We start from the raw sequence: 7,619 nt of genomic DNA, 5'->3' as shown, positions 1-7,619 counted from the left end.
TTTAATCTTAACATTAAAAGAAGGTACTTGACTACCTAGGAGAGAAGATTGGAATCCTGAATATATCATTTCAAGAATTAGGTAATCATTTAGCAGTGAAGATATAACAATGCCAGAAAAAGAGGAGTTCTAAAAGCATTACATGTTTTGTGTCCTACCCTTGGAGTCCATGCTCAAGTTTAAGGTTAGCTTTTAATGGTTACCATGTTTAAACACCAGGATGCTCTGCAAGTTTTCATTTGTGTTAGCTGAGTATCTAGAGTTGCTAGATAAGCAATGGAAGACAGGCCCAAGGGAATTCTTTAGCATCATTCTTTGTTGCTTGTGTCCTCACTAAGAAAGAGATTTGAGATATTACACTTCAGAGGTTTGGTGTGGGACCCAGTTGAGTAACAATTTATTATATTTTGTGGGAGCATGGGGTGCTGGGCTGCTAGGAGCTTAGAGTAGGTGCAAGTATAATAAAAGACAGGATAAGGAGGAAGGGAGCAAGAGGCAGGGAGCTGTCAGAGAAAAACTGTTCTATGTGGTGGGGGATGCAGGGAGGGGACTGGAACAAAACTTATACCCAATATCTAAGAATTAGGCAAATGCTTTTTAAATCCAAAGGCCTGGGGGAAGGAGATGTAGACTTCATTAAAAAAAAGTAGGTCACAAGATCTGAATACAAGGGACTCAGAATGCAAAGCAATATATGAAAGCCACAGGAAGATACTCCTACATTCTGGGGCACAGCTTTCGGTACCCTATAGACATGCGGGCCCTTTGGCCGGGGGGGGGGGGGGGATGTAGCTAGAAAAGGCCCCAGTCTGCTTAGATACATTCTTACATCTCTTTTCATCTCTTTTCAAAGGACTTTCACTCAGTGGTTATCTGATAGAACTATCACATCTTTGGTGACTTAGGTATGGGATGAAGAACTGCATCCACTTTTGTACAGGAAATATAAGGTACAATTGGTTTTTAATTTAAATCACTAAAAAATTGCCAATTTGCCTCTATGTACTAGTGTTGGGTAGATTGTGAATAAAATACAAACCTGGCTCTCATCAATTATTAGTATTACTACTGAGGTCACTTGGTTAGTTGGCAAGATTTATAGAAATGATCCCATCTTTAGATTCATAGTTTTGTTTTCATTACATCCTGTTATCTCTTAATTGGATACACAAGTCTCAGAATTATTTGATGAGAAAAGTATTAACTATACCATTAGCAGAGAAACTAGATTAGTTTCTGGTGTTAACTGTTTAAGAAGAGGACTAAAGAATACCATCAAGATAAAAAAGACATTACAGGTTTAATCCAACTATTTCCTATGGAACGTGTTATGATTGGTGTATATCCAGGGTAGAAAACAAAGCAAAAGCGTCATTTAATTTATCTATTTGAAGTATTTATTGAAAAATTACTCTTATGTCTACTGTAGAAGTTATGATAAGTAGGCATGGCCCCTGCCATTCTAGATTCTTAATTAGTGGGAAAAATATTAAAAAGTAAATCCCTGTACTTTGGAAGTTGATAATAATCATACTTATCAAAACACCTAACTATGGACACATGTTACTTTTATAATAAAAAAGAAAATGAATTCGGTACGCTGGCTCGTACTAGTCACCACACGAGAAAACGATCATAGTTTCAAAGAGCCTACAGGATATACTTATAGGATTATTTGCAGAACACTGCATGAACTTGCATTCTGATTTCATGTCATAACACCATGATTGAAGGCTTCAATGTCAGAGTCAAATTTAGATCTCCCACTTAGAGATTATGTTAATCGGAATCTTCTGTCACTGAATCCCAGAGTACTTGAAATACATTGCACTCCAACGGTGAAGCAACAATATGAGGAAAAACAGTATGAACATTATTTCTCTCTTTTCTAAGGAAGTTTAAATTTTTCACCCTAGGTCATTTTTTAAAATCAACAGATGCATTATATTTCATCCAAAACTGCCTTATACTTTTCTTACATGTTTAAGAAAGATGCAATCCAGGGCACCTGAGTGGCTCAGTTGGTTGAGCCTCCGACTTCGGCTCAGGTCAGATATCACATTTGTGGGTTCGAGCCCCGCGTTGGGCTCTGTGCTGGTGGCTAGCTCAGAGCCTGGAGCCCGTTTCCTGCGTTGTGTCTCCTTCTCTCTCTGTCCCTCCCCCTCTCATGCTGTGTGTCTCTCTGTATCAAAAATAAATAAAACATTAAAAAAAAAGTTTAAAGAGGCTACCCTATATCTGCCCTACTCTAAAAAAAAAAAAAAGAAAGATGCAATCCAACACCTATGTAGGCCAGGAGGAGGAGAAAGGAGGATGTGCATGTAAAGCTCACATCTGCTGTGAGTAACCTTTCGCACATCTCATAAAATGGAATGTACACCTGTGCACATTCCTTAGTTGTGAGAGTTAATGAGTAATAGAAAAATCCTCACAGAGTGCCTGGCAGAGCATAAGTGCTCAATGAATATTCCAAGAGGAATTTATCATTCTGTATGGTGTGAGGTAGTAATTAAGCTTGCTTTTCTAAATGTAGGCCAGTTTATCCCAAAATTCAGTATTGAGTCATACACTTTGTCTACTGATTTATTTTTCTCAATTCAGTTTTACTTTCAAAAGTAAAATACAATCAGCATGAAAATTTCAAATAATCCAACAAAAGAAAAGAAAAATTTGTCACTTTCCTCAAAGAATTTCTACACCTGTCTCCTGCAGCATTTTTATATGTGTTTAAAGAAATTATAACACTATGCACATATGCACGCATGCACACATAGTTTCTTCCTTCATACATTGTACTGAAGTACATTCACAATTTTGTGACTTGCTTCTGTCATTCAATAATGTACCTTGTAAATCTTTGGAGGGCAGTGTGTGTAGGTCCACATTACCCTTTTTCTTTTTTTTAATGTTTTATTTTTATTTTTGAGAGAGAGAGATAGAGACAGACAGACAGACAGCTTGAGCAGGGGAGGGTCAGAGAGAGAGGGAGACAAAATCTGAAGCAGGCTCCAGGCTCTGAGCTACCTGTCAGCACACAACCTGAAAAGGGGCTCAAACCCACAAACTGTGAGATCATGACCTGAGCCGAAGCCGGACGCCCAACTGACTGAGCCACCCAGGTGCCCCTCACATTACCCTTTTTAACATCCGCTAATATGTCTATGTGGGTGCATATATTTAGATTTTCTTTAATGTAATCTGTATTTATTATACAATCCCAAACAGTACTGAAAGTTGTTAAGTGAAAACTAAAAGCTCTTTAAACCACATACTTCCAATTCCATGCCCAGAACTAAGTGCTCCAGATGTGGAGAAAAGGGAACATTTGTGCACAGCTGGTGGGAATGTAAATTGGTGCAACCACACTGGAAAACAGTATGAAGTTTCCTCCAAAAAATGAAGAATAGGAATACCTTCCAATCCAGGAATTTCACTACTATTTTCCCAAAGAAAATGGAAACACTAACTCAAAAAGATCTATGCATTCCCACATTCATTGCAACATTATTCACAGTAGCCAACATATGCAAACAACCTAAGTGTCCACTGATGTGTGAATGGATAAACAGGATGTGAGATACTTACACACACATTTATTTGTATACATAAAGGTATATACACACACAGACACACACAAAGTGAAATATTTAGCCATAAGGAGGAATGAAATCTTGCCATTTGTGACAACATGGATGATCTCGAGGGCATTACACTATGTGAAATAATAGAGAAAGATAAATATTATGTTATCGCTTTTATATGTGGAATCAAAAAATAAAAGTCTCAGAGATAAAAAGAACGGACTAGTGCTTGCCAGAGGTGTGGGTGGGGGAAATGGATGAACCAGTTTATCAGTTTTTTCCTTTACTTTAAATAATTTGAATACAATTTTTAAAAACGATGCTAGGACAAAGGATTAGTTCTATGGGGGGGAAAAAACAACAAATTAGACCCTTACCTCAGGAATATATATAATATTAAATCTGTGATTAAAAAATTAAAAGTACAATATTTTATGACAGTATCTTTATGACCTTCAGAAAGGTAGGAATTTGTTAAAACACAAAAGTGCAAACTTCAAAGGAAAAGATTAACAAAATACATTTATCTATCAAATCTTCTGAGGTCTGACCATCAACATTAATGTAAAAAAAGTGAAATGAGAATTACACACTGGAAGATGATACTTTTCAAGACTTACAAAAGGCGAAGAATTAATCAGTTTAAAAATAAAAATACAGAGAATGCCTACACGCTACAAGGAATAACCAAAAAATTGAGGAAAAGCCTTAATAGATACTTCATAAAAAGAAATCTAAAACACCAATAAAAAATGCCCAACCTGATTAGTAATCTCAGAAATGAAAATTAAAACCACAATGACAGATCACGTTTTTGTGTGGTTGAGTATTAACCAGAGCACTTATATAGTATTTCTGGTGCATACAAATTGGAATAACCACTTTGAAAAAGAATTGGGCATTATGTGCAAAACAACATCTCAATAGCCATTTTTAAAAAAGCCATCTTAAATATGGCATACTGAACTCTCAGATTAATATGGGCCTCTCTTCAGTTTCTATTTTTATACCATATTGTCTTGATCACTCTAGAGTGAATTGTGTTTCTATAGATTTTTGTTTTGTTTTGCTGTAGAGTGAAATATGTTTTGGTAAGTGAGAAGGCATGCTTTCCCTTCAGTATTCTCCTTCAAAACTCTCTCAGGTAAAATTTGAAATTTTCTTTTCCAGATGTAATTTGAAATCAATTTTTCACTCTTTCCTGTTGCGGGTTGCATGGAGTAAGCTCATTGGTCTGTGAGACCCCAAAATTGAGAGCTTCTCTGCGCCTAGGCAGCTGCACCCGGCAGCTCCGTGCGGTCACCGTGCCACAAAACAAATATACTGAGTTGCATGGGAAGTGCCACGGCTATCATTTGGACTATCACGAGAGAAAGAGAAAGAAGGAAGGTCAAGAGGCCCAGGAACATTCAAATAAGGCAAAAAAAGATGACTGGTCTGAAAGCTAAGCTCTACCATGCTGGGAAAATACACATGAAAAAGACTATCAAGATGCATGAAAAGAGGAAACACCCAGCAAGAGAATGATGAAAAGACTTCACAAGGAGCAGTACCTGCATATCTCCTGGACAGGGAGGGACAGTCCTGAGCTAAAGTACTTTCCAATATGATTAAACAAAAACAGAGAGAAAGCAGGAAAATCGGAAGACCCTTTGTCTGAAGTTCGTGCCCAGGGAGAAAGAGAAGTACTAAAAATTATTCGAAGAGGAAGGAGAGAAGAAAGCGTGGAAGAGGATGTTACTAACGTCTGCTTTGTCGGAGATGGCTTTACTCGAAAACCACCTAAATAGGAAAGATTCATTAGGCCAATGGGCTTGCGTTTCAAAATGGCCCATGTAACACGTCCTGAATTGACAGCCACCTTTTGTCTGACAATACTTGGTGTAAAAAAGAATCCCTCATCCTACTATATACATCTTTGGGTGTTATTACCAAAGGTACTGTCATTGAGGTGAACATGAGAGAGCTGGGCCTCGTGACACAAGGAGGCAAGGTTATTTGGGGAAAATATGCCCAAGATTACCAACAATCCTAAAAACGATGGATGCATACGTAAATGTGGTCTTGCTGGTTTGACAGCAGTTTCACACAAGTAACTCTTTACAATTACTGAACACTACTCACTAGCTAGGAAGACACCATTACTGCGATGGTTTCCGAATACTGCCAAACAGTCTTACGTATCTGCAGCATTCAAGAGAACTATTTATTCTATTGTAAAAAAAAAAACAAAAAACAAAAAAACAAACAAAGAAAAACATTAAAAGAGCCCAAGTTTATTTTTTAGTCTGTTTAGCATTTAGATGTTTATACATCTGAATAATTTTTTAAAAAGCAATTATAGGAGAGCCTGGGTAACTTAGTCGATTAAGTGTCCGACTGTGGATTTTGGCTCAGGTCATTATCTCACAGTTAGTGAGTTTGAGCCCCCACATCAGGCTCTGTGCTGACAGTGTGGAGCCTGCTTAGATACTGTCTCTCCTTTCTCTCTCTGCCTCTCTCTCAAAATAAATTTTAAAAAAGATTTTTAAAAAAGGAGCAATTTGTCAAGCTTCCAACACCACTGAAAAAAGAGAAGACTGAGTGTGATTGCTTTGAATTTATAAATTGAATCAGAGAAAAATTTAAATTTAAAAAATATTGAGTATTCACATGAAGAAGCATACCATATTTTTTAAATTAATTTAAATCATTGTATATCCTTTGTAATTTTTGCATTGTGCATTTATTGCAATATTTGCTTTATATGTTTAATCACTTGTATTGCTTTTGTGAAAGCAAACATTTTATCCACTGCATTTTAACACTTAATATTGAGATATAGCTGAATTAAAATAAATTTCACATATTTAAAATGTGCAACTGATAAATTTTCACATATATCTATACCTGTCAAATAATTACCACAATTGAGATAGTGAATGTATTTAAAAAAAACAAATTTTGTACCTCTTTATGATCTATTACTCTTTTTTATATCCTCCAATATGCTTTTGTTTACTGTGCATCAGTTTGGATTTTCTAGCAACTTATATAAATGGAATTATACCATATATGTATTTATTTTTTCTCCGATTTATTTTACTCCACATGGTTATTTTGAAACTAAACCATTTTGCTTGGAAATTTCTTTTCTTTTTTTTAACTTTTAAATGTTTTTTATTTATTTTTGAGAGACAGAGAGAGTGTGAACAGGGGAGGGTCAAAGAGAGGAGGAGACAACAGAATCCAAAGCAGGCTTCAGGCTCTGAGCTGGCTGTCCGCACAGAGCCCGCCGCGGGGCTTGAACCCATGAACCGTGAGATCATGCCCTGAGCCGAAGCTGGATGCTTAACCGACTGAGCCACTCAGGTACCCCTGTTTGGAAATTTCTTAATAAGTTGAATATACACCTACAATACAACCCACAAAATACAACTAAGAATTTCTCCAAGAGAAACAAAAGCATGTGTCCAAAAACCTGTTGAAAAGCTTTGGAATTGTTTTGTTTAGAATTTTTGCAGTTATATTCATAAAGTAAGTTGTTATTCAGTGTTCTTGTAATGTTTTTGTCTGGTTGGGCTATTAATGTTCAGCAAATAAAATGAGTCACAAGGTATTTCTTCCTATTCATTATTATTGAAAAGTTTGTGTATGATTATATATTTTTTGCTTTTAAATGGGGGAAGGGAAGTGAGAGATACAGGCTTCCAGTTAAAGAATGAAAAAATCATGGGAATAAAAGGCACAGCATAAGGAATATAGTCAATGATACTGTAATAGTGATTTATGGGGACAGATGGTAGATACACTTGTGGTGAAAATGGCATAATGTATAAACTTGTCAAATCACTATGTTGTACATGTGAAATTAGTGTAATATTGTGTGTCAATTATACTCAAAAAGTTTTTTTAAGTATGATTGGCTATATTTCTTCTTTCTTTGGTGGAATTTACCAGATAAGTCAAATGGACCAGAAACTTTATGGGCATATTTTTAATTGTAAATTCTAATATTTTAATAGAAATACCTAGGTTATTTATTTCTGTGTGAACATT

General features: G+C 36.0%; 1 pseudogene; it reads left to right on the top strand.

The window, feature by feature from the left end:
• The window catches only part of LOC115274458, a 9,775-nt pseudogene extending 4,098 nt beyond the window's left edge, over window positions 1–5,677 (top strand).
• The last annotated feature ends 1,942 nt before the right edge of the window (window positions 5,678–7,619 follow it).

This window comes from Suricata suricatta, chromosome 12 (genome assembly GCF_006229205.1).
Source record: "Suricata suricatta isolate VVHF042 chromosome 12, meerkat_22Aug2017_6uvM2_HiC, whole genome shotgun sequence".
Classification (NCBI taxonomy): Eukaryota; Metazoa; Chordata; class Mammalia; order Carnivora; family Herpestidae; genus Suricata; species Suricata suricatta.
Note: the sequence above shows the minus strand (reverse complement) of the source record. Positions and strands in the feature narration are given on the sequence as shown.